This window comes from Eriocheir sinensis, chromosome 62 (assembly GCF_024679095.1).
Source record: "Eriocheir sinensis breed Jianghai 21 chromosome 62, ASM2467909v1, whole genome shotgun sequence".
In the NCBI taxonomy this organism is placed as follows: Eukaryota; Metazoa; Arthropoda; class Malacostraca; order Decapoda; family Varunidae; genus Eriocheir; species Eriocheir sinensis.
The window spans coordinates 8,843,415-8,870,914 of record NC_066570.1 but is presented as its reverse complement, the minus strand read 5'-3'; positions in this window follow the sequence as shown (position 1 = coordinate 8,870,914).

The following is a 27,500-nucleotide window of genomic DNA, read 5'->3' as shown; positions in this document are numbered from 1 at the left end:
GTTGAGGTGGGGTAGAAAGAGATGTGGTGGGCATATGGTAGCCGTGGTGATGTGATTTTGGTGGTGATTGTGTTGTGGTGAAACGGTGATGGCGTAGTGATGAATGTTGGGATGATACTGACGTTGAAAGTGATGGTATAGGGATGTGGTCGTGATGGTGATAATTGTGGTAGTATAAGTGGTTGTGGTGAGGTGGTGGAAGCATTTATCTCAAGGGAAGGAGTCAGATATATGGTTAGTGGTGACGGTATAGATGTGTGGTGGTGGTGGTGGTGGAGGTGGTGATGATGGTGTTAACTGTGGTAGGTGGTGGAAGCATTTATCTCAAGGGAAGGATTCAGATATATGGTTAGTGGTGACGGTATAGGTGGGTGGTGGTGGTGGTGGTAGTGATGTTATAGGAATGGAGGTGATGTAGATATGTGGCAGACGAGGTGGAAGCGGTGTGGTCGTGGTTATATTGCTGTGGTGGACTTTGTGGCATAGAGGAGGTGGATGACTTAGAAAAAAAACTGTGGTGATGTGATATTGATAGTGAAGGTGGAAGGATGGTGATGTTGATGTGGTTGAGATGAGGTAGAAAGGGATGTACTAGCATATGGTGGTTCTGGTGATGTGGTTTTGGTGTTGAATGTACTATGGTGAGGTGGTGGTGTCGGGGATGGTGGTGGTGGTGATGGTGAGTGATGATGGTGGTGAAAAGGACCGTGACAATGAGAGTCTTAATGGTGATGATAATGAGTAATAATGAGAGGCTGTCATATGGTGATGGTGGTGATGGTGGTGGTGGTGGTGATGGTGGTGGTGGTGGTGGTGGTGATGGTGGTGCTAGAAAGAGGTGGTGGTGCTGTTTTACCGGTGTGTGTGTGTGTGTGTGTGTGTGTGTGTGTGTGTGTGCGCGCTCAGAGAGAGAGGGAGAACGAGAGAGAGAGAGAGAGAGAGAGAGAGAGAGAGAGAGATCAATAAGACAGTGCCAGGGAGCGTTGCAACATGCTCTCAGTTACATTTCTATTTTCACTTTTAGAGCGAGGTAGAGCGAGGTGAAGGGCGGACTCGGCTGCCCAGGGGAAGGGTGACAAAAGCCCAACAGGAAGAGGAGGAAGAGGAAGAGGAAGAGGAGATGGAGGGGGAGGAGAAGGAGGAGGAGGCAAAGTTGGGGTGCTGGAGGAGGGGGCCACACCCATGAGAGAGAGAGAGAGAGAGAGAGAGAGAGAGAGAGAGAGAGGGAGTTCCTTCACCCTTTTGGTTCACCTGTATTCTCTCTCTCTCTCTCTCTCTTTTCTTCTTTCGTGTTAAGTGTGTGTGTGTGTGTGTGTTCGTGCGTGCGTGCAGGTAGTCAGGCTGGGAGGCAACCGCGCATGCCCGTTCACCCTTATCGGTTTTCGTTCATTTTCTTCATCTGCCTCCTCCTCCTCCTCCTCCTCCTCCTCCTCTTCCTCCTCTTCCCCCTTCTCTTCTTCTTCCTTCTCCTTCTCTTCCTCCTCTTCCTCCTCTGCTGTTATTTGTTCTTGCTCTGTGTTTTTTTGTGTTCCTTCTCCTATTCCTCCTCTTCCCCCTCCTCCTCTTCCTCTTCCTCCTCCTCCTCTTCTACTCCCTCTTCCCCCTCTTCTCCCTTTTCCTCCTTCTCCCCCTTCTTTTCCTCCTCCTCCTCCTCCTCCTCCATGTCTTCTCCTTCCTCCCGGTTCTACATCCTCCTCCCCTCTTCCTTATCGCCTTCATCTTCCTCTTCACCTACTTTTTATTTTTTTCGTTTCTCCTTCCTCGCTTTCTTTTCTTCCTTTAACCCTTGCATGTCCTCTTTGCTTTATTCCTTTTTCCTCCTCCTCCTCCTCCTCCTCCTCCTCCTCCTCCTCCTCCTCCTCCTCCTCTTCCTCCTCTTGTTTCCTCCACTCGTGTGCACTTCTCTCAACGGTTTTCCGCCTCTTGCCTCCAGTCTTTCCTCTCCGCTAAACCTTCTATTTTACTTAATTTTCCTTTTATTTGCTCCGATGCATTATCCTCTCTCTCTCTCTCTCTCTCTCTCTCTCTCTCTCTCTCTCTCTCTCTCTCTCTCTCTCTCTCTCTCTCTCTCTCTCTCTCTCTCTCTCTCTCTCTCTCTCTCTCTCTCTCTCTCTCTCTCTCTCTCTCTCTCTCTCTCTCTCTCTCTCTCTGTCTCTCTCTCTCTCTCTCTCTCTCTCTCTCTCTCTCTCTCTCTCTCTCTCTCTCTCTCTCTCTCTCTCTCTCTCTCTCTCTCTCTCTCTCTCTCTTCCTCTACTCTTCCCTTTTTCTTTTTCCCTCAATCACCGTTTCCTTCTGTTATTTATCTTTCCTGTTTCTCCCTTTCTTCTCTTTTCTGTGTTTTCTTCCTTTCATCTCCTTCTTTCTACTCGATTTTCCTTTACTTTATTTCTATTCCTTACTCTTCCTTTTTCTTCTTTCCTCAATCCCCGTTTTCTTCTGTTATTTATCTTTCCTGTTTCTGCCTTTCTCCTTTTTTCTGTATTTTCCTCCTTTCATCTTCTTTCAACTCGATTTTCCTTTACTTTATTTTTGTTCCTTATTCTTCCTTTTTCTTCTTTCCTTAATCCCCGTTTCCTTCTGTTATTCATCTTTCCTGTTTCTCCCTTTCTTCTTTTTTCTGTGTTTTCCTCCTTTCATCTCCTTCTTTCTACTCGATTTTCCTTTACTTTATTTTTGTTCCTTACTCTTCCTTTTTCTTCTTTCCTCAATCACCGTTTCCTTCTGTTATTCATCTTTCCTGTTTCTGCTTTTCTTTCTCCTTTTTTTCTATATTTTCTTCCTTTCATCTTCTTTCAACTCAATTTTCCTTTACTTCTCTTGGCTCCTCCACACCTTCCACCCTTCACAGAACAGCCACTTCCACCTTTCCTCTCATATTCTCTTCCACCACCGTACGACCTCACTCTCACCAGTCCACCACCTCCACCTCCTCCTCCTCCTCCTCCTTCACTTTTTCCACCCCCTTCTACACTATACCTTTTCGCCTCCTTTCTTCACCTGACCACAATCTTCCTCTACTCCACTGTGCCTGCCTTCCCTCACCTCCCTCCCTTCCTGTATCTCTCTTCACTCTCTCCTCTCTATCTTCCCTTCCTCTTCCACCACCTCCTTTCCTTTTTTTATCTCGTTTTCTTTCATCTCTCTCTTGCTTTCCTACCGTGCCTGCCTTCCCTCCCCTCCCTCCCTTCCTGTATCTCTCTTCATTCTCTCCTCTCTATCTTCCCTTCCTCTTCCACCACCTCCTTTCCTTTTTTTATCTCGTTTTCTTTCATCTCTCTCTTGCTTTCCTACTGTGCCTTCCTTCCCTCACCTCCCTCCCTTCCTGTATCTCTCTTCACTCTCTCCTCTCTATCTTCCCTTCCTCTTCCACCACCTCCTTTCCTTTTTTTATCTCGTTTTCTTCCATCTCTCTCTTGCTTTCCTACCGTGCCTGCCTTCCTCATCTCCCTTCCTGTATCTCTCTTCACTCTCTCCTCTCTATCTTCCCTTCCTCTTCCACCACCTCCTTTCCTTTTTTTATCTCGTTTTCTTCCATCTCTCTCTTGCTTTCCTACCGTGCCTGCCTTCCCTCATCTCCCTCCCTTCCTGTATCTCTCTTCACTCTCTCCTCTCTATCTTCCCTTCCTCTTCCACCACCTACTTTCCTTTTTTTATCTCGTTTTCTTCCATCTCTCTCTTGCTTTCATCACCGCTTGCTATTCCACTCCCATCTCTTACCTCCTCCTCCTCCTCCTCCTCCTCCTCCTCCTCCTCTCTTCCCTAGCGTCGAGGCAGCATGAACACCTGGGCAGCGAACACTAACTCCTCCGTGAACAGCCTCGCTCACACGTCCAAGGAGGAACCCATTTGCATTTTAGACACAAATTGGATTCTTCTCTTTAAGTACGATGTCTCCGGACTGGGCACGGGAGAGAGAGAGAGAGAGAGAGAGAGAGAGAGAGAGAGGGAGAGGGAGAGGGAGAGGGAGAGCGAGAGGTTAACGAATCGTGACTGAGTTTGTGTTTGCTTTGGGAAATGCCTTGATTTGATGCCCTTGTGTAATACTGCAGAGTTTGCTGTTAGTGACCGAATGGAGGAGGAAGAGGAGGAGGAGGAGGAGGAAAAGGAAGAGGAAGAGGAGGAGGAGGAGGAGGAGGAGGATTATCGTACACGTGGCATCTAATGATCATCTCTCACCTTGTTTATCGTGGCCAGGGAAAGATGTTGCTGGTATCATCATCATCATCATCGCCATCTTTGTAATCATCACCTTCATCACTACCACAAACAAATCCTTTTTATTTGTTTCCCGAAAAAAATAGTAGTTCGGGATATCATTTTCTAGTATGTCATCATTTTGTTCCGTTGTAAGTATGTGAAGGTATTTTTTCCTCGTGATTTTCCCTGTTACCTGTTTTTCATTCCCCTACGTAGTCTTCAGGGTAGCGAGCGATCTCACCCGCATACCCTCGGCCTAGGTTCATAGACAACGTTCTTTATGGGAGCGGCAGGGTACTAACGTTGCCAGATGGTCGTGCTCAGGATATTTGCCGATTTCCAACCCTAAAACCGTCTCCTTGACCTAAATAACTGGCTTTGTATATAGTTAACGTTAGAATGGTCAATTATTGCTGTTTCTAGGCAATATCTATGGGGCAGAAACCGGTAGATATGATGTTCCGAGTACGATAATCTGGCAACGTTGGGCAGGGTATTAACGTTTTTGTCTTAACGTTTTTTTAGTCCTCAATGTGTGTCGTCTCCTTTTTAGTCCTGGGTCTGTCTACTTTTATGTGTATTTGGTCGATCTCCTTTTGTGTTTAATCTTTAGTGTCTTTTTTGTCCTTTTTTGTTTGTTTAGTCTTTGGTCTGCCTACTTGTCTGTTTACTTTACTGTTTAGCCTTTAGTGTCTTTCTTTGTCCTTAGTTTTTTGTTTTGTTTTGTTTGGCTAGTCCTTGGTCTGTCTACTTTTTTTGTTGTTGTTGTCGTCTTTGTTTTGCCCTTGAGCTGCCTCCCTTACCGTAAAAAAAAGAAAATTGGGAGAACGAGGGAAGGTAAAATATGATTAACCGAATATCATGTTTTATTTTATTCGTGAAGTTTCGTTTTTTTCTTGGTCTTTTCTCACTCACTCCCTTGTTTCTTTGGTCTATCTCAATTTTTGTTTCTTTGGTCTATCTCAATTTTTGTTTCTTTGGTCTATCTCAATTTCTGTTTCTTTGGTCCGTTTGTTGCAGGCATCTCATATTTTGTGTTCAGTCTCGGTCTATCTCCTTTACTGTCAAAAAAAAACTACGTCAAGCTTAAAGGTCAAAGAGACGGAAAAGGGCACCGAGGCAACGCGCAGCTTGGTATTCGTCCCTGCATAAGCTTGCCTCTTGCTCCATCCACCTCCCTCCCTCCCTCCCTTCCTCCCTGTCAGCCATTGTTCGAGTTTTTCTTCCTCCTGTTTCATCTCCATCATAGTTTCGCCCTTTCTATCTTCTCCCTGATCCATGATGTTCCTCCACCTCATTTTCATCTCCAGTCTCCTCCCTTCCATTTATGTATTATGTACGAGAAACTCCTCCTCCTCCTCTCTCTCATACTCCTCTCATCTCATTCTCTCTCTCTCTCTCTCTCTCTCTCTCTCTCTCTCTCTCTCTCTCTCTCTCTCTCTCTCTCTCTCTCTCTTCTCTCTCTCTCTCTCTCTCTCTCGCCCATTGTGTTACAAGGCGGCTCGTCATCCAGATGTGTCCCCGCCACCTGCCAAGCGGCGACGCGTTACTCAACCGTCACTGCTGGGGCTCGACGGCCGCTGTGTGAGGGTGAACGAATGGGAGGCTGCGGGGAGGAGGGACTGAATTATGGGTTACTGTACCTCACGGGAACTCTCTGAGCGGTAGTGATTTTTATTTATTTATTTATTTATTTTACGTCTCCGCCTATTACGCCGGTAGGCTTGCTTGAGGGGCCTGGATGGTATTCGGCCCCAGACCCTCATGGCGCAGGCAAGTTTTTATAGTGGCGCCATCTTCTCTTGCAAAATCCTACAAATAAAATCAATATTCGGCGGCACCATACTTTACAGAAGCCATTTTAGGGGCGCTGCTCTCTTCAGGGATTTATTTCGGGTCAGCGGCGGGTCTTGCTCTGAGCACTGCACCTCGTGGGGACTTGTTCAAGGTACTTTCAATAAAACATGTTTGGTGTCGTGAAGGCTGAGAGTGAGTGAAGCGACGCGCCCTCTTGCGTATTCTCCCCGTTAGTTAGTTAATTGGTCTTCGTCACGGATGGTTGCTTGTAGCCCTGCTGTCAACGTGGGATCTGTTTAGTGGCGCTATAAATCAAGTTTGGGCAACGTTGCTAGATTATCGTACTCAGCCTCCCACGTTTGCCGATTACCGATCCAAAAACTGCCTCCTCGACCCCAATAATTGCCTTCATATATAGTTATCGTTAAAATGGTTAATTATTGGTGTTTTTTGGCAGTAGCTATGGCTCAGAAACCGGTGAATACGTGGCTCTGAGTGCGATAATCTTGCAACGGTGAGTTTGGGGGTACTGCAGGTCATAAGAGCCTTTTTGTCGGCACCAGATCACGATGACAAGCCTGGCGGTACTGCAGATCACAGCTACTTTTGTGGGCCACTGCCGATCGTGGATTAAGGGTAAAAAGAGGGATTGAAAAATATAGGTTTGATTCACCTGATTGTTGTCAATTACCGTGAATTTGGGTCGAATTTGTCGTCTCTTTCATGAATGGGTCTTTTGATGGCCGTGAGTATGTGGGGTGGTCTGTGTGTTTAGGGGGGAGGGTGCCTGTGTGTGTGTGTGTGTGTGTGTGTGTGTGTGTGTGTGTGTGTGTGTGTGTGTGTGTGTGTGTGTGTGTGTGTGTGTGCGTGTGCGTGTGTGTGCGCGCGCCGAGTTGCCAGTGGACTAAAACAGATTTCTCGCGGCCTCTAATCAATGGCTGTCAACGCGAGGAGAATGACAGAGAATGACGTAAAATTACATGTCACAATTTGGCTTATTTACTGATAGGAGAGAGAGAGAGAGAGAGAGAGAGAGAGAGAGAGAGAGAGAGAGAGAGAGATAGACCTAATTCTACATCAGTTTCAAGAAGCACAAAGGCGTCTGGAATTATATCTGACCTTTCTTTTATGGCTACTTCATGAGTCTCTTCTAGCGGGAACAATATCTCGCAAGCATTTTTTTTATATATATTATTACGCCTTTCATCTCTCTTCCTAACCGAGTAAGTACGATTCGTCCCAACACTAACAACTCAACCAACACACAAAACCCTGGAGGAGGATGCTTTTTTCCTTCAGTAAGAGGCTGCATAGTAGAGGAAGGGTCCGGGAAGCGAGGGTACATCTTGGTACACTGTGTTGGGCGGCGCAGCTGGTGTTGGGAGCTTGTTCCGTCCCTTACGGTAAACAGTGGTAATTGACTTCTTGTATCCGTGTTAAGAGGGTAGGGAGGGAAGGAGAGAGTAGAGGAAAACAGAGCAAAGAGAATCAGTAACATGGCAAGTAGAGTACATCAGATCAGGATAGAGCATTGCAGAGAAGGGCAGAGCAGAACAAGGAAAATCAGTAAAATGGAGAGTAGAGTTAACCAGAGTAGGATAGAGTATTGCAGAGTAAAATATGGGACATAAGTGAGAGGTAGGATAGAGCATTGCAGAAAAGGGCAGAACAGAACAAAGAAAATCAGTAAAATATAGAGTTGCATAAAGGAGAGTAGGATAGAGCACTGCAGAAAAGGGCAGAACAGAAGGAGGAAAATCAGTACAATTAACCACAGCAGAATAGGGCATTGTAGAAGGAGCGGAACAGAAAAGACCAGATGAAGTAGTGGAACAAAGTAGAGTTAGACAGAACAGAGCATTATGGAGTACATCAGGTAAAGGGAAGAAAAGAAGAGAAAAAATAGAGCAAGGGGAGAGGAAGATATATAAGGAGAGCAGCGGAGAGAGTAGTGACCTGTGTGTGGGAGAGGAGGAGGTGAAAAGATAACTGGGTGATTTAAGTATAAGAAAGAAGGAAAGAGTAGAGGAAAGAGGAGAAGGGAGGAAAAGGAGAGGAGGAGGAGGAAAGGTAAGGAGGAGATAGGAGAGGAGAGAAAACGAAGGGAATACTGGAGGAAGGGACTGGAGAGGGGTATTAAAGGTAGAAGGGAAAAGAGGAAAGAGAGAGGAGAAGAGAAAGGAGAGGGTGGGATGATAAACGAGAGAAGGGAGGAAAAGAAAAGGAGAGGAGAGAAAACGAAGGGATACGGAACGAGGGGACTGGAGAGGAGAAATAAAGGTAGAATGGAGAATAGAAAAGAGAGAGGAGAGAAAGGAGATGGCGAGATGATGAACGAGCAGGAGGGATTGAAAGTGAGAGGAACGGCAAAAGAACACATGACTGACTCCCATACCACTTTATTTTCCGTTCTGTGTGTACGTCTCAAATATCGGGTTAATATTGAGACGAGGGAGCGGAGAGAGCGAGAGAGAGAGAGAGAGAGAGAGAGAGAGAGAGAGAGAGAGAGAGAGAGAGAGAGCGCGAGAGCAGGAAGGAGTGAGGAAATGGAGAGAGGAAGCGACGTTTTAGCTGCCGTTTCTGTCTTGTCGTATTCATGTTGAAATTTTACGTATTAGTTGTTTATAAAGAGAACGGCTGAAGCAGAATAAGACGCGGTAATAGATAGGACAGGGCAGGATAGGATTGGATTGAAGTACATGAACCCAAGGAACATAAGAGGCTGGAGGGATGAGAAGGGAGGTCATGCAAAAAGGGATGTTACGCAAAGTTCCTGTTCAGTTACTTATATAAAGAATGACAAGCTGAAAAGACGGCGGTAGACAGGACAGGACAGGACAGGAGGGGGTGGAATTACATGAACCAAAGGAGAAAAAAGGGCAGAAGCGATGAAAAGGGAGGTTATGCAAAATTCCTGGTAAGATATTTATATAGAAAACGACAGCAGCAGAAGAAGAGACGGCTGTAGAGAGGACAGGACAGGACAGGACAGGACAGGACAGGAGGGGGTGGAATTACATGAACCAAAGGAGAAAAAAGGGTAGGAGCGATGAAAAGGGAGGTTATGCAAAATTCCTGGCAAGATATTTATATAGAAAACGACAGAAGCAGAAGAAGAGACGGGAGTAGACAGGAAAGGACAGAAGAGGATGAGATATAAGTACATGACCCGAAGGAAAAAAAATAGGCAGGAGCGATGAGAAGGGAGGTTATGCAAAATTCCTGATGCCATTTCCTTCCGCTCCGCGCAGCTTTGATAAAATATTAGGCACTTAGCAGGGAATGAAGAGGGGCGCGAGAGAGTGAGGGTGATAGGCAGGGAGGTGCATATGAATTCCCTGGCGCTATCCGTTCTCCTTACCTCGCGTATTCATATGATAAATACTGGATACTCATTAAGAGGCGGAACAAAGGAGGGTGGAAGGAAGGGATGAGGGAAGCAGCAGCGTTTAGGAATATCTTCTTATTTTATCTACTGTGTTCCGGGTGATATATTAGCTATTCATGGGGAGGAGAGGGACGGGAGGACGAGGAGGAGGAGGAGGAGAGGTAAATGAGCTATACGGGAACATTGCGTTATTTCTCTTACTGCCTCTGTAGACGATGATATATGGGATGGTACTGCTATAAAGCCATTGCGAGGTGTGGAAGGGGAGGGCAAGGGAGAGTACCTATATATACTGAATTCCTAATGCTGCTATACCGTCATATATCCTCCCTCGACAAAGTATCAGTATCCATTTAGGAGATGAGTGAAGGAGGGAGGGAGGAGAGGGACTTGAAGGAGAAGCATACACGAACATCACGAAGTTGCATTTACGTTTATTCGCTGCTCACTCGATGAAATATTAGAGAGAGAGAGAGAGAGAGAGAGAGAGAGAGAGGAGAGAGAGAGAGAGAGAGAGAGAGAGAGAGAGAGAGAGAGAGAGAGAGAGAGAGAGAGAGAGAGAGAGAGAGAGAGAGAGAGAGAGAGAGAGAGAGAGGGAGAGAGAGAGAGAGAGAGAGAGAGAGAGAGAGAGAGAGAGAGAGAGAGAGAGAGAGACCACAAAACTGAGCTACCGTCCTCCCCTTTCATCCCTCCTGCCCTCTCTCCTTCTTCTCTACACCTCCTCTTCTCCTCCTCTCCTCCCTCTCCCTCTCGACATGCCCTAGGGAAGCAGAGAGGGTTCAGGTTAGCCCGTCTGTATGTATGTATGTATGTTTGTATGTGTATGTATGCATGTATGTGTATGTGTGTGTATGTGTGTGTGTGTTTTAGGTATGTATTTATGTATGGAGGCAGGCATTCCCCTTTGTGCATTTTTATCTTGTGGTAGATTCATTTAATTGCACCAGTGTGTGTGTCTGTGTGTTTGTGTGTGTGTGTGTGTGTGTGTGTGTGTGTGTGTGTGTGTGTGTGTGTGTGTGTGTGTGTGTGTGTGTGATGGCTGGCGGGTGGGTGAATATATTTTTTCGTGTCTATTAATTTGCATGCCTCTCTCTGTCTCTCTCTCTCTCTCTCTCTCTCTCTCTCTCTCTCTCTCTCTCTCTCTCTCTCTCTCTCTCTCTCTCTCTCTCTCTCTCTCTCTCCTCTTCTCTTCTCTTCTCTTCCATCTAGGCAGTAAATGGGTTAGTGTATTTGGTCATTAGTTCATTCACTGTACTTAATTGACAGTAGTTAGTGTTGTGTAGTTAGTGGTTAAAACAGTGGTAAGTAGAAGGTGGTCTGTCCTTCGTTGTAAGTCCTTGTTGGTTAGTGACTGGTTAGTATTATTAGTGGTTGGTGGTCTGCTCTCCTAGTCAGTTGTCAGTAGTAGGTGGTCGTATGTTAGTAAGTAATGCTTCGTGGATAGTGGTGAGTTTGAGTGAGTGATGATCCCCTTGATACCTTTCTAGTCATGTATGGCAGGTAGGTGGTCAGTGGCTGGTTAGTGGTTGCTTGATGGTGACTGATGATCCACATACCTCTGTTCCTCAACGTCCATGACACCGGTGAGGAAGGGGAGGGAGCAAGTGGAGGGAGGGGAGTGGCTCAGGACAGGTGCACGTAGAGGGCCCAAGGGTGCTACAGGTAACAAGCAATTAGTGTTCCCCTGGAAGACACAGGAGGTCCCTTGTTACCTGTGTCCGTGAGGCGCTACCCGAGAGGAGGAGTAGGAGGAGGAGGAGTCTCATTGAAAGGATTGGAGAGAATGAAGATGTGAAAAATAAGGAAGAGAAAGAATGAGTAAATAGTAGAGGATGAGGGGGAAAAATAATCTTCTTACAGGGAAAAAAATGTGAGGAGGAAAAAGGGAAAAAAAGAGGATGAAGGGGGATACAAAATAAGACAGTATAGCATAAGAGATTTAGTAAGAGGATGACACACAAAAAAAACTGAAGGAGGAGGAAAAAGAGGAGGAGGAAACATGGAAAGGTGAAAGAGCAGAGATCATGAGCCTTGTTGGTTTCAAAATAAAATAAAAAATAAAAAAATCTTTGTTCGTCGGGCGGTGACCTGGGGAACAAAACAAAGCACTCGCTGGACGTGTGTGTTCAGTTCACTCCTGTCGCAACAAAGTAAAGGCCTATGGGATATTCGTAAGGGCGGGTTGTTTTGTAATAACTGCTTATAAGGGAGGATTCTAGGTTATGACAACAGAAAAGTCCTTGTGGAAAAAACTACCCCTCTCTCTCTCTCTCTCTCTCTCTCTCTCTCTCTCTCTCTCGTTTTTACCCCGGCAAGGACAAAGGTACATGCCCTGGGCGGCGTTCAGTGAGATATTTGCGACACAGCGGCGAGGCGATGGAAAGCTTGTGAAGAGAAAGGCGTGGCGGGGCCGGTCCGACTAAGGGCCAATTTACACATGTATATATAAAGGAGTTAGCTCCGAGTCTGGAAGGTTGGGAGACAATGTAAAGAGTACGACGTGCTGAACTCGACCAGCACAACAGGTGATGTAAATTCTAGCAATGGCAAACTTTTTTTTTACAACAAAGGAGACAGCTCAAGGGCACAAAAAAAGGAAACAATGATAAAAAAAAAAAGCCCGCTACTCGCTGCTCCTACAAAAAAGAATCAAAAGAGGTGGCCGAAAGAGAGGTCAATTTCGGGAGGAGAATAAGCAGATAAAGTTATTTGAAGATTTACGTAAAGCTTGCTGTGTTAATGCTACGATGTGAGTGTTAGTATAGCGGAGAGTGACTTTCAGGTGAGGGAGGCGGTGCAGGAATGGCAGACACAGGTATAACAGTGCGTCACGTTCAGGTGAGGGAGGCGGTGCAGGAATGGCAGACACAGGTACAGCAGTGCGTCACGTTCAGGTGAGGGAGGCGGTGCAGGAATGGCAGACACAGGTATAACAGTGCGTGACGTTCAGGTGAGGGAGGCGGTGCAGGAGAGGCAGACACAGGTACAGCAGTGCGTGACGTTCAGGTGAGGGAGGCGGTGCAGGAGAGGCAGACACAGGTATAACAGTGCGTCACGTTCGGGTGAGGGAGGCGGTGCAGGAGAGGCGGAACAGTGGCAGCATCCCCACAGTTCCTACGTCTTGTATTTATTGGATTATCAATAAATTTCCATGTAATCGGCAGCTGATGAGTGTGGAGTTTCGGAAAGATAGCATCAAATAAATTGGGTATAAAAGTCCAATGATTCCATACGAGATTAGCGCCGCGCTCTGAAAGGTTACGGCTTTATTGGACGAGTGACGTCACACGCGCTCAGATAACACTGGACTGTTTTTTACTCTGCTTTTGCTGAAAATCAGGCACCGGCTATTTAAGTGTTGAATTACTCGCTCAAGTGAAAGGTCAGCTGAGATTGGTAGCGTGTAAAAGTTAGATGTAGCCGACATCGTTGATTTAGCGCAGCACAGAAAATGTTTTGACCTAAGTAACTAAAGGTTAAAGGGACACAGAGGTGAACCATGAGTCGACACTGACGGTAGTGATGTTAGCAGAGGACAAGTTGTTAAAATACAAACTGAGATGACCTATGCACTGGACCATGCTCCGTCTCGTACCAGAAAAAAATAACGTAACATTAGGAGCACAGAAGTAATCAAATTCAAGCCGAGTAATCAATAACAAGAGTGAGAAGCGTGCCCGTCCCCGCCAGGCTCACCGCTGTGTTCCTGTACCATTAAATGAAAACAAAGCAGTGTCGGAAAGATCACCGTGCATGATGCAGCAGCGTGGAGGCGCTGCGCCGGGCCCCGCGACGCACTCCAAACCCGGCACTCCGCGGCCCTCACCTCACCCCGCACCGCCTCGCCACCTGCCCTTCTCAGCCTCACCCTTTATCCATCCCGAGCCAGCCGCGACTGATCCCTCTTCTCACTCTTTATTCATTTCCTGGAGGAGCACTTGGCAGGGTTGTGTTTCCTGCTTGTAATGCCCTTTAGCTGTTTCCACTGATGTTGAAAAAAAGTTAAAAAATCCCTACGCTATCTAACCTCAGATACCCTCACCTCACCTCACGTCACCTGCTCTTCCTCTTTTTAATAACCACTTCCCATCACATACACACACCGAGCATCACCAAACACCAGTGACAGGACCATAACGCACACCACATGACATCACAGCATACCACCACCACCACCAACAACAACAACAACAACAACGCCGTCACTGACACCACCACTGACGCGATCACTCTGCACCATACAAACTGCCGCGTGTCATGAGAGATGGATATTGTTACGTCCTATATAGGTTCTCTCTCTCTCTCTCTCTCTCTCTCTCTCTCTCTCTCTCTCTCTCTCTCTCTCTCTCTCTCTCTCTCTCTCTCTCTCTCTCTCTATCTCTCTCTCTCTCTCTCGAGCTCTCTCTCTCTCTCTGTCTCTCTCTCTCTCTCTCTCTCTCTCTCTCTCTCTCTCTCTCTCTCTCTCTCTCTCTCTCTCTCTCTCTCTCTCTCTCACACACACACATTGATGCACATGTAATGTATCGTCGCATCCACCTGGCTGCCTCGCCTTGTTCCCGACCTGCCATGAATCACCTGGATTTATGAAGGCGATTAATCTCCCTCACGCACTCTATATTTATTTGTTGTGTTCGGTTGTGTTGTTTATCTGTCTATTTGTTGCTGCCCTGTGCCGCGTGCTCTCGCCGTTCTGTGATGTTGTGTTCCCTATATCTATCTATCCATCTCTACCTCTCTCTGACATCTTCCATTCCTCTTCCATAAGCAAAAAGGAAACAGTTCTAACTTTGTCCCGTCTCCTTAATATGTGAAATACTCAAAGTGGTTATCTATCTATCCATCTCTACCTCTCTCTGACATCTTCCATTCCTCTTCCACAAGCAAAAAGGAAACAGTTCTAACTTTGTCCCGTCTCCTTAATATGTGAAATACTCAAAGTGGTTATCTATCTATCCATCTCTACCTCTCTCTGACATCTTCCATTCCTCTTCCATAAGCAAAAAGGAAACAGTTCTAACTTTGTCCCGTCTCCTTAATATGTGAAATACTCAAAGTGGTTATCTATCTATCCATCTCTACCTCTCTCTGATATCTTCCATTCCTCTTCCATAAGCAAAAAGGAAACAGTTCTACCTTTGTCCCGTCTCCTTAATATGTGAAATACTCAAAGTGGTTTTAATATTCGAGGTGGATCTTAGTGTTGTGATTTTTGCGTTTTCTTTCTTCGTTTCGCTCTTTATTTCGAGGTGTTTTTCCTTATTTTATCTATTGTTTTTTTTTCTTAATTCCTTTCTCACTTTTTTATTTTGTGTGTGTGTTCTCTCGTTGTGTGTTGTGCTGTCTCGTGTTTTTTTGTTGTTTTTTCGTTGTATTTTTCGATATTTTTATCCTTTACTTTGTTTTCTTTCTTATTCCTTTCCTCTTTTGTCTTCTTTCATTGTGGGTTTCCGGTCGTGGTATTTCGTTTCTTGTTTTTGTTTGTTTGTTTCAAGGTTCTTTCGCACACACACACACACACACACACACACACACACACACACACACACACTATACTATCATCAACAATTTGCATTTCCCGCAGCTCTTTCGGTAACAGCATGGCGCCTGTGATCACGTAGGCCAAACTCTCCTATTCTATGGCTCTCATAAAAACTATATATCATTGGCGCCAATTAAGAAGATTACAATAACAAACAAACTTTTAATTGTTTTGAACGGAGCCCGCTGGGGGAGCACACGGGCAAACTGGGGTATGAAAACGACACAAATAGAAGGAATAAACAGGAAAATGACATACGTACAATCTTTAGTATATTGCAAACTGTCAATGAGAGTTTACGTATCGTATATTAAAAAGGAAGAACATATTTGAGGTGTATCGGATTAAACACAGGTAAAGAGTGACGGATATTAGGGAACTGCTCACCTTGAAAACATTTGAGGTGTATCGGATTAAACACAGGTAAAGAGTGACGGATATTAGGGAACTGCTCACCTTGAAAACATTTGAGGTGTATCGGATTAAACACAGGTAAAGAGTGACGGATATTAGGGAATTGCTCACCTTGAAAACATTTGAGGTGTATCGGATTAAACACAGGTAAAGAGTGACGGATATTAAGGAATTGCTCACCTTACCATAACGAAACAAAGGAGGATGAGGAGGAAAGGTACCAAATATTCACACCCTCACGAGATAGGAAATCATTCACCCTACAATGACGAAACACAGGATGACGAGGAGGAAAAGTACCAAATATTCACACCCTCACGAGATAGGAAATCATTCACCCTACAATGACGAAACACAGGATGACGAGGAGGAAAAGTACCAAATATTCACACCCTCACGAGATAGGAAATTATTCACCCTACAATTAGGAAACACGGGATGAAGAGGAACAGTACCAAATATTCACATCCTCACGAGACAGGAAATTATACACCCTTTAATTACGAAACACGGGATGACGAGGCGGAAAAGTACCAAATATTCACATCCTAACGAGACATTAAACGCAGGAAGTCGAGTAAGGAAAAAAACTTGCTTAATTAAACTGACAATGACAAGGACGAGGAGGAGGAGGAGAAAGAGGAGGAGGAAGAAGAAGAGTCAACATCTGCAATAAGGAAAAAGTAACGTAAGGGCGTGGGAGGGAAGGTAAGGGTTGAGGCAAGTGAGGAGGAGGTGGTGGCGGTGACGCAGGAGCCTAGACCTAAAAGGGACATTCTTTCGCCTCCTTCAGGATTATTCGCCGACCAGACTTGAGAGGCGGAATGCGAGGGAGAAGGGAGGTGGGGAGGCGGGAGAGGAGGAGGAGGTAAGAGCCGTAGTGAGGAAGTGCCTGAGGAAGATGGAGATGGAAGGAGGGAAGAAGGAAAGGAGGAAGGTACGGAGGGAGGGCTGAAGGCGGAAAGGCACTCAGAAAGGATCGTGTGATGTGGAAAGGAAAGGAGAGGACGGCGCGAGGCAGGAATGGAGGAAGTTCAGACGTGAGCGGGATGAACGATGTGTGTACGTGTGTGTGTGTGTGTGTGTGTGTGTGTGTGTGTGTGTGTGTGTGTGTGTGTGTGTGTGTGTGTGTGTGTGTGTGTGTGTGTGTGTTAGGTATTGTCAGGATCTCGAACAAATACCTAGAGCACAAAAAACTACTGTATCAACCAAAATTTGAATTTCGCGGAACATTTTCTATGCGGTATTTTTCATCCCCAATCATCTTGTCACCTGTGTGCTTTTCCCTCCATTGACCACACCTGTGTTACCATATTACTTTGCTGCCATCAGGGACAACACATTCTTGCCCCTATACTCTTGTTGCTTTTCATAAACACTACCTGGGACTTGCTTACTCTCAGTCCAAAACTCTCCCCCTCTCCCCTTGTCTGTTAAGTTAGTCAACACTCGTGATGTTTTGGTACCTCTCACCTCTAGGACCGTTCCTTTGCCCTTATATTCCCGTACATGTTACTTTGGGCCGTATTCTTAAACATATCGGGGCCGAAGCACAGATATTTGACAAAGCTTTCGAAGGAGATTTGGGGCATTTCCAGGGGTAGATTTTTTAGCCTGGTGGTAGTTTGACCCTTCTTCTGAGCCATGAACATACAAGAACACTCATTAGAACTCGGTTGGTCTCCTTTCTGACCTTTGGAAATAGTTGATGTTAGAAGCGGAAGCGTTTAAGAATACCAAGCTTAGTCCCGAACACTTACGAAACAGTAAACACTAACTTCTCCAAACTTCTGTTACTCTCCGTCCACCACCTTCATATTTGCTACATCTACAGTACCTTGCTTTTTCGTACAACATGTCGTAGACCTTCGCCTCATCGCTCGTCAGCTGGAGACATTGGGCCGCATTACCAAACATTTCGCTGCCCAAGTTCACATAATTATTTGACAATGCTTTCGTAGGAGTTCTGGGCATTTTCAGGAGTAGTTATATGAGCCTGGTGGTAGTTTGACCCTTTTTCTGAACCATTAACCGAAAGAAACACTCATTAGTACACTTGTGTCACTGTTACAGGGATTCAAGTGATTTTTTTACAGCTAAGGAGACAGTTCAAGGACGTAATGAAATATATTATAAAAAGCCAGCTACTTACTGCTCATGAATAAAAGTCAAAGGAGTGTCCAAAAAATACGCATGTTTCCTTCAATCTTATTTTTCCTTGGTTTCTCACATTCCCGAGATTCTGGTTACTCTCCTCCCGACGCTTATACTGTTGTTTCCTTGTTCCCTCTCCCTCGACGCCTCTTCGCCAGTGTTGTCGGTCCCCTGTCACCCACTCGCTCATTTAATTCCCCTTTACCGCCCTTCAGCTCCTTACCTGCTCCTCTATAGCCCATTACGCCTTGTCCTCCACCCTCACCTCTCCAATTTCAATTTTGGGTCATAGTTTTAAACATTTCGTAGGAGTTTTAGGTATTTCCAAGGGTAGTTTTATGACCCTTTTGGTAGTTTGACCGTTCTTATGTACCATGAATCTAAGAAAGCACTCATTAAAGCCCGCTTGATCTTCTTTTTAACCTTTGGAAATGGTTGATGTGAGAGGTGAAGCGTCTGTGAACACCATCCTTTGTCCTTTTGTGGGGGCTTCGTGGTGCAGTGGTTAGCACACTCGGCTCACAATCGAGAGAGCCCGGGTTCGATTCCCGGGCGGAGTTGAAAAATTTGGGCGGCTTTTCCGATACCCTACGCCCCTGTCCACCCAGCAGTGAATGGGTACCAGGTATTAATCGGGGGTTGTGTCCCGTCTCCTGGGGTCTGTTCCCTTCTCCTATAATTCCTTCCCCTTCTGTCTCTCTCCGGCATATGACCACAGATGTTGCGCCGACTAAACGAAACTTTCCAACTTGTCCTTTTGCTTTAACCTTCACCTCGTCACCATTTAATAATTTCACCATTCCATTCACCATTTACTCATCTCTATTTCCTCTCCTCCTCCCCTTTTAAAAGTTGCCCCTTCATCAGCGGTGCCATATTATCGTACTCAGCGCATTGCATTTTTTTGGTTTCTGGCCGATAACTCTAGCAAAAAGGAACGAAACCTATCAATATGTAGCAGTTTTAACGCTAACTTTAATTTCCTATCGTTATTTGTGGGGTTACGACAGTCTTGGAGCTTAAAAATTATAAATGCAATGTTCAGTGTACGACAATTTAGCAACGTTGCCCTTCATCACCATGCCTACCCTTTCCACCCCTTTCATATCCCTCCCCTTCATTGAGTCCCATCCTCTATGTCTGCCTCTCCCTCTTCATCCCCTCACCTTCTCCCCTTCAATACCCTCCCTCGCTTTTCCATGCTCATCTCTATATTCAGCTATACCTTGCCACCACTATCCCTTCACGCCCTCCCCTTCAATAATTGCACCTTCGTTTTCCCTCCCCCTTCCAACTTCATCGCTTCCCCTGTTTCCCCTCAATGCTTGCCCCATCGTTCTCTTTCCCCGGCTTTCCAATTCATCACCCTTAATCAATCGCTCTTCACTTCTACCCCTTCAGTAATTGCCGTTTCATTCATTCCCTCTGCACTTCTTTCCTCCTTATCCTTTCACTTCCGTCACCTCGCTTCTTCCCTCTCTTCCCTTTGTCTGTAATAACTATCTTTTTTAACTCCTTATTTCTACCTGTCTTTCTTCCTCCCTCCTTTCCGTCCTTAATGCTTAACTTCTTTCCCTCTTAATAACTGCCCTTTCATTTAGTCCCTATGCACTTCTTTCCACCTCATCCTTTCACTTCCGTCACCTCGCTTCTTCCCTCTCTTCCCTTTGTCTGTAATAACTATCTTTTTCAACTCCTTATTTCTACCTGTCTTTCTTCCTCCCTCGTTTCCGTCCTTAATGCTTAACTTCTTTGCCTCTTAATAACTGCCCTTTCATTTAGTCCCTATGCACTCCTTTCCACCTCATCCTTTCACCTCCGTCACTTCGCTTCCTCCCCTTCAATAACTATCCTCACATTCTCCATCTTAACCTTTGTAACGTGCAACTTCGCCTACGTTATGTCACCTATTCTTCAGTAACTGCTTCTTCGTTATCCGCCTTCGCCACGTCACTGCGCTACCCACACACGAACTTACCCACATCTTGGTCTCTTCGCTATTATCCATACGATATTCCACCCTCACATCCTCCCCCAATCACTCAATCACAGAACACACGTCATCCGCGTTCTTATTTCTCCCTCTTCTTCGTCTCTGCCACATCATTTACCCCTGAAAGCACTGATCCTAATCCTCGCGTTCATTCCCGTTCCTCTCACTCCCCCGATGCATCACTTCTACCCACACAGACGCCGGCTTTTCACACACGCACCCCTTATGTTCGTTTCTTCCCCATCTCTCGCACCTGAAATCCTCGCCCCCGCACCACATTCTCATCCCAAAAGTCTTTCTCCCTGGTCGTCGCGTCCCTTCACCACTCACCCCTCTCTCCGTCTCTCCCCCTCATCACTCAACCCTCTCTCCGTCTCTCCCCTTCACCACTCAACCCTTCCTCCGTCTCTTCCCCTCACCACTCAACCCTTCCTCCGTCTCTTCCCCTCACCACTCAACCCTTCCTCCGTCTCTTCCCCTCACCACTCAACCCTTCCTCCGTCTCTCCCCCTCACCACTCAACCCTTTCACCGTCTCTCCCCCTCACCACTCAACCCTATCTCCGTCTCTCCCTCACCACTCAACCCTTCCTCCGTCTCTCCCCTCACCACTCAACCCTTCCTCCGTCTCGTCCCGTCACCACTCAACCCTTACTCCGTCTCTACCCCTCACCACTCAACCCTTTCTCCGTCTCTCCCCCTCACCACTCAACCCTTTCTCCGTCTCTCCCCCTCACCACTCAACCCTCTCTCCGTCTCTCCCCCTCACCACTCAACCCTTTCACCGTCTCTCCCCTTCACCACTCAACCCTTTCACCGTCTCTCCCCCTCACCACTCAACCCTTTCACCGTCTCTCCCCTCACCACTCAACCCTTCCTCCGTCTCCCCTCACCACTCAACCCTTCCTCCGTCTCCCCTCACCACTCAACCCTTTCTCCGTCTCTCCCCTCACCACTCAACCCTTCCTCCGTCTCTCCCCTCACCACTCTACCCTTTCACCGTCTGTCCCCTCACCTCAACCCTTCCTCCGTCTCTCCCCCTCCCCACTCAACCCTGTCTCCGTCTCTCCCCCTCACCACTCAACCCTTCCTCCGTCTCTCCCCCTCACCACTCAACCCTCTCTCCGTCTCTCCCCCTCACCACTCAACCCTTTCTCCGTCTGTCCCCCTCACCACTCAACCCTTCCTCCGTCTCTCCCCCTCACCACTCAACCCTCTCTCCGTCTCTCCCCCTCACCACTCTACCCTTTCACCGTCTGTCCCCCTCACCACTCAACACTTTCACCGTCTCTCCCCCTCACAACTCAACCCTTCCTCCGTCTCCCCTCACCACTCTACCCTTTCACCGTCTGTCCCCCTCACCACTCAACCCTTTCACCGTCTGTCCCCCTCACCACTCAACCCTTCCTCCGTCTCTCCCCCTCACCACTCTACCCTTTCACCGTCTGTCCCCCTCACCACTCAACCCTTCCTCCGTCTCTCCCCCTCACCACTCAACCCTTCCTCCGTCTCTCCCCCTCACCACTCTACCCTTTCACCGTCTGTCCCCCTCACCACTCAACCCTCTCTCCGTCTCTCCCCCACTCTACCCTTTCACCGTCTGTCCCCTCACCACTCAACCCTCTCTCCATCTCTCCCCCTCACCACTCAACCCTTTCACCGTCTCTCCCCCTCACCTCAACCTTCCTCCGTCTCTCCCCCTCACCACTCTACCCTTTCACCGTCTGTCCCCCTCACCACTCAACCCTTCCTCCGTCTCTCCCCCTCACCACTCAACCCTTTCACCGGCTGTCCCCCTCACCACTCAACCCTTCCCCCGGCTCTCCCCCTCACCACTCAACCCTTACACCGTCTGTCCCCCTCACCACTCTACCCTTTCACCGTCTGTCCCCCTCACCACTCAACCCTCTCTCCATCTCTCCCCCTCACCACTCAACCCTTTCACCGTCTCTCCCCCTCACCACTCAACCCTCTCTCCGTCTCTCCCCTCACCACTCAACCTCTCTCCATCTCTCCCCTCACCACTCAACCCTCTCCATCTCTCCCTCACCACTCAACCCTTTCACCGTCTCTCCCCTCACCACTCAACCCCTCTCTCCGTCTCTCCCCTCACCACTCAACCTTTCACCGTCTCTCCCCTCACCACTCAACCCTTACACCGTCTCTCCCCCTCACCCCTCAACCCTTTCACCGTCTGTCCCCCTCACCACTCAACCCTCTCTCCGTCTCTCCCCCTCACCACTCAACCCTCTCTCCGTCTCTCCCCTCACCACACAACCCTCTCCGTCTCTCCCCCTCACCACTCAACCCTCTCTCCTTCTCTCCCCCTCACCACTCAACCCCTTTCCGTCTCTCCCCTCACCACTCAACCCTTTCACCGTCTCTCCCTCACCACTCAACCCTTTCTCCGTCTCTCCCCTCACCACTCAACCCTTTCACCGTCTCCCCTCACCACTCAACCCTTTCACCGTCTCTCCCCTCACTCAACCCTTTCACCGTCTCTCCCCTCACCACTCAACCCTTTCACAGTCTCTCCCCTCACCACTCAGCCCTTTCACAGTCTCTCCCCTCACCACTCAACCCTTTCTCCGTCTCTCCCCCTCACCCACACCATTACCCTCCCTTCAACCCCCCCAGCATGATGCACTACACCTTCCCCCCCACACAGCCCACACCGACCCCCGCCACCCTCCTCCCCAGCGCCTACCAAGCCTTCACGACCCATTTTCTCTTCTGTCGGGAACCCAATAAGCAAGGAGGAAAACGTACCTGAGTCCGGTCATTGCTCCCTAGGATAGAATTTTTCATAAAGCCTCACTCTCTCTCTCTCCTTTTATTATATTTACTCCCGCGTTGGACCGCCTCATGTATCCCAAATTATGTTTTTAAAGGTATAGACGAGAGGTTCATCAGAATTTTTCCTCTTTTTTTCCCCGCTTCCAGGCTGTCAATATCACGCAGGGGGGGGGGGGGGGGTGACGCTCAAGATAATTAACTGAAAATTCCGTCTTAAAATGCGACGAAGAAAGTTTTAATATGACGCGATAGAGTTTTTGTCCCTTGGCCTTCTCTCGTCGTTTCTTGATATTTTTATAGTCCTGGAAAAGGCTTGCCTGTTGCGTTGAGGTGTGTGTGTGTGTGTGTGTGTGTGTGTGTGTGTGTGTGTGTGTGTGTGTGTGTGTGTGTGTGTGTGTGTGTGCGTGCGTGTGTGTGCGGGCGTGTTTGTGTTGAAGTTCATGTTTTCACGTATTAGCTTTGTGGATGGTCCCTTAATAATCGTGTTCCATCGTATCATCACTAAAACAAGTTCCAACATGATCGCGCTGAAAGGGGAGACAAGTTCCAACATAATCGCGCTGAGAGGAGAGACAAGTTCCAACATAATCGCGCTGAGAGGAGAGACAAGTTCCAACATAATCGCGCTGAGAGGAGAGACAAGTTCCAACATAATCGCGCTGAGAGGAGAGACAAGTTCCAACATGATCGCGCTGAGAGGGGAGACAAGTTCCAACATAATCGCGCTGAGAGGGGAGACAAGTTCCAACATAATCGCGCTGAGAGGGGAGACAAGTTCCAACATAATCGCGCTGAGAGGAGAGACAAGTTCCAACATGATCGCGCTGAGAGGGGAGACAAGTTCCAACATGATCGCGCTGAAAGGGGAGACAAGTTCCAACATGATCGCGCTGAAAGGGGAGACAAGTTCCAACATGATCGCGCTGAAAGGGGAGACAAGTTCCAACATGATGGCGCTGAAAGGGGAGACAAGGTCCAACATGATCGCGCTGAAAGGGGGACAAGTTCAACATGATCGCGCTGAAAGGGAGACAAGTTCCAACATGATCGCGCTGAAAGGGGGGACAAGTTCCAACATGATCGCGCTGAAAGGGGAGACAAGTTCCAACATGATCGCGCTGAAAGGGGTGACAAGTTCCAACATGATCGCGCTGAAAGGGGAGACAAGTTCCAACATGATGGCGCTGAAAGGGGAGACAAGTTCCAACATGATCGCGATGAAAGGGGAGACAAGTTCAAACATGATCGCGCTGAAAGGGGAGACAAGTTCCAACATGATGGCGCTGAAAGGGGAGACAAGTTCCAACATGATCGCGCTGAAAGGGGGGACAAGTTCCAACATGATCGCGCTGAAAGGGGAGACAAGTTCCAACATGATCGCGCTGAAAGGGGAGACAAGTTCCAACATGATCGCGCTGAAAGGGGGGACAAGTTCCAACATGATCGCGCTGAAAGGGGAGACAAGTTCCAACATGATCGCGCTGAAAGGGGAGACAAGTTCCAACATGATCGCGCTGAGAGGAGAGACAAGTTCCAACATGATCGCGCTGAGAGGAGAGACAAGTTCCAACATGATCGCGCTGAGAGGAGAGACAAGTTCCAACATGATCGCGCTGAGAGGGGAGACAAGTTCCAACATAATCGCGCTGAGAGGAGAGACAAGTTCCAACATAATCGCGCTGAGAGTAGATAAAAGTTCCAACATAATCGAGCTGAGAGCGGAGACAAGTTCCAACATAATCGCGCTGAGAGGGGAGACAGGTTCCAACATAATCGCGCTGAGAGGGGAGACAAGTTCCAACATAATCGCGCTGAGAGGGGAGACAAGTTCCAACATGATCGCGCTGAGAGGGGAGACAAGTTCCAACATAATCGCGCTGAAAGGGGAGACTAGTTCCAACATGATCGCGCTGAAAGGGGTAACAAGTTCCAACATGATCGCGCTGAAAGGGGAGACAAGTTCCAACATGATCGCGCTGAAAGGGGTAACAAGTTCCAACATGATCGCGCTGAAAGGGGAGACAAGTTCCAACATGATCGCGCTGAAAGGGGTAACAAGTTCCAACATGATCGCGCTGAAAGGGGGGACAAGTTCCAACATGATCGCGCTGAAAGGGGAGACAAGTTCCAACATGATCGCGCTGAGAGGAGAGACAAGTTCCAACATGATCGCGCTGAGAGGGGAGACAAGTTCCAACATAATCGCGCTGAAAGGGGAGACAAGTTCCAACATAATCGCGCTGAAAGGGGAGACAAGTTCCAACATTATCGCGCTGAAAGGGGAGACAAGTTCCAACATAATCGCGCTGAAAGGGGAGACAAGTTCCAACATGATCGCGCTGAAAGGGGTAACAAGTTCCAACATGATCGCGCTGAAAGGGGGGACAAGTTCCAACATGATCGCGCTGAGAGGAGAGACAAGTTCCAACATGATCGCGCTGAGAGGGGAGACAAGTTCCAACATAATCGCGCTGAAAGGGGAGACAAGTTCCAACATAATCGCGCTGAAAGGGGAGACAAGTTCCAACATAATCGCGCTGAGAGGGGAGACAAGTTCCAACATGATCGCGCTGAAAGGGGAGAAGTTTACTGTTCGAATCCACCAATAACAATATACCAAAAAAAAACTTTCCTTGCCACTATTAACTCTCTTCTCTTTCGCTGTGTCGCTCACCAGGAGATGTGCACTGAGGCCACGAGTACCTTACCGTGTGCCCCGTCTGTACTTTTACCTACTCACCGCGGGGTCTCGTGTACAGCACAAGTTGCCAACCCTTTTTGCACTGACCATAATGTCTGCTCCGTCTGTTCAATACATCCATTACACTATTTTTAATTGGGGGGCTTCGTGGTGCAGTGGTTAGCACACTCGACTCACAACCGAGAGAGCCAGGGTTCGATTCCCGGGCGGAGTGGAAAAATTTGGAGGGCTTTTCCGATACCCTACGCCCCTGTCCACCCAGCAGTGAATGGGTACCAGGTATTAATCGGGGGTTGTGTCCCGTCTCCTGGGGTCTGTTCCCTTCTCCTATAATTCCTTCCCCTTCTGTCTCTCTCCGGCATATGACCACAGATGTTGCGCCGACTAAACGAAACTTTCCAACTATTTTTAAACCAGTTCTTGCTTGAGGCGTTGCTGAGTATGAACTGATCTCACCTAAAGCCAGCTGCAACGAGTCCTCCCCCGCTACTTTGCTACAAACACCTCATTAACATCACCACTGCTGAAGCCGATTATCCACGCACCACCGTTGCCAGATTATCGTACTCAGAGCCTCGTATTCACCGGTTTCTGAGCCATAGCTATTGCTAAAAAAACACCAATAATTAACCATTTTAACGATAACTATATATGAAGGCCGTTATTGGGGTCGAGGAGGCAGTTTTTGGGTCGGAAATCGGCAAACATAGGAGGCTGAGTACGATAATCTAGCAACGTTGCCACGCACTGTACACTGCGCCACTGCAAATCTCCTCATTCAAGCCTATTGTGCCTATGCTGTTTGTAGTATCTGAAGGCAACGGTGACTTCTGAGCCCCCGCTGAGTTGGTGTTTGTTATACTGGGTCGGGGTGTGTGGCTGTGCGTGTGTGTGTGTGCATGGTGAAGCTTTTGCAACGTTGTGGGTCGTTTTAAAAGACATATCGCCGCCTAAGAACACATATTTGACAAGGCTTTCGCAGGAGTTGTGGGCATTTCCAGGGGTAGTTTTATGACCCTGGTGGTAGTTTGACCCTTCTCCTGTACCCTGAACCTAAGAAAACACATATTTGACAAGGCTTTCGCAGGAGTTATGGGCATTTCCAGGGGTAGTTTTATGACCCTGGTGGTAGTTTGACCCTTCTCCTGTACCCTGAACCTAAGAAAACACATATTTGACAAGGCTTTCGTAGGAGCTGTGGGCATTTCCAGGGGTAGTTTTATGACCCTGGTTGTAGTTTGACCCTTCTTCTGTACCATGAGCCTAAAAAAACACATATTTGACAAGGCTTTCGTAAGAGTTGTGGGCATTTCCAGGGGTAGTTTTATGACCCTGGTGGTAGTTTGACCCTTCTCCTGTACCCTGAACCTAAGAAAACACATATTTGACAAGGCTTTCGTAAGAGTTGTGGGCATTTCCAGGGGTAGTTTTATGACCCTGGTGGTAGTTTGACCCTTCTCCTGTACCCTGAACCTAAGAAAACACATATTTGACAAGGCTTTCGTAGGAGTTGTGGGCATTTCCAGGGGTAGTTTTATGACCCTGGTGGTAGTTTGACCCTTCTCCTGTACCCTGAACCTAAGAAAACACATATTTGACAAGGCTTTCGTAAGAGTTGTGGGCATTTCCAGGGGTAGTTTTATGACCCTGGTGGTAGTTTAACCCTTCTTCTGTACCCTGAACCTAAGAAAACACATATTTGACAAGGCTTTCGTAAGAGTTGTGGGCAATTCCAGGGGTAGTTTTATGACCCTGGTGGTAGTTTAACCCTTCTTCTGTACCATGAGCCTAAAAAAACACTCATTAAAACCTGATTGATCCCCCCTTTGACCTTTAGAAATAGCTGATGTGAGAGAGCCGTGTGTTACGTGACTGCTGGTGCTGCTGCAGAAGTTACCAATACTGCGTGGGTGACTTTGTGGAATGGTTTTTATACTGTGACTTAATTAATGGAAATCCTGCACGTGTTTTTTTGTACTGTGACCCGAGTGACTCTGAGGATCGGGCCGTATTACTAAACATTTCCTTGCCCAAGTTCACTATTTGATAAGGCTTTTCGTAGGAGTTTTGGGCATTACCAGGAGTAGTTTTATGGCCCTGGTGGTAGTTTGACCCTTCTTCTGTGCCGTGAACCTAAAGAAACACCCATTAGATCCCGTTTGACCTCCTCTTTGACCTTTAGAAATAGCTGATGTGAGAAGCGAAAGTGTCTAGCAAAACCAACCTTTCCAGTGACCCTTATTTAGGTGTACAATGTCGCCACCACCAGCACATCCACCAGCCCCTTCACCGTGTACTTCGTTAATGTGGCCTTGGAATTTACTCTGGCTACTGTTCATTATCTTCAGTATTACATTAACGCGTCATTGGTCCATCGCCATTACCAACCGTCTCCAACACTTCCACCGGCAGTGTTTCTTCATCACCGTCCACGTGAAGTCATTAACACCCCCTTATGAGGTTACCCGGCCGCTGTTACCTCCCCTTTCCCTTCACCACCTCTCCTGCTACTTCCCTAACAC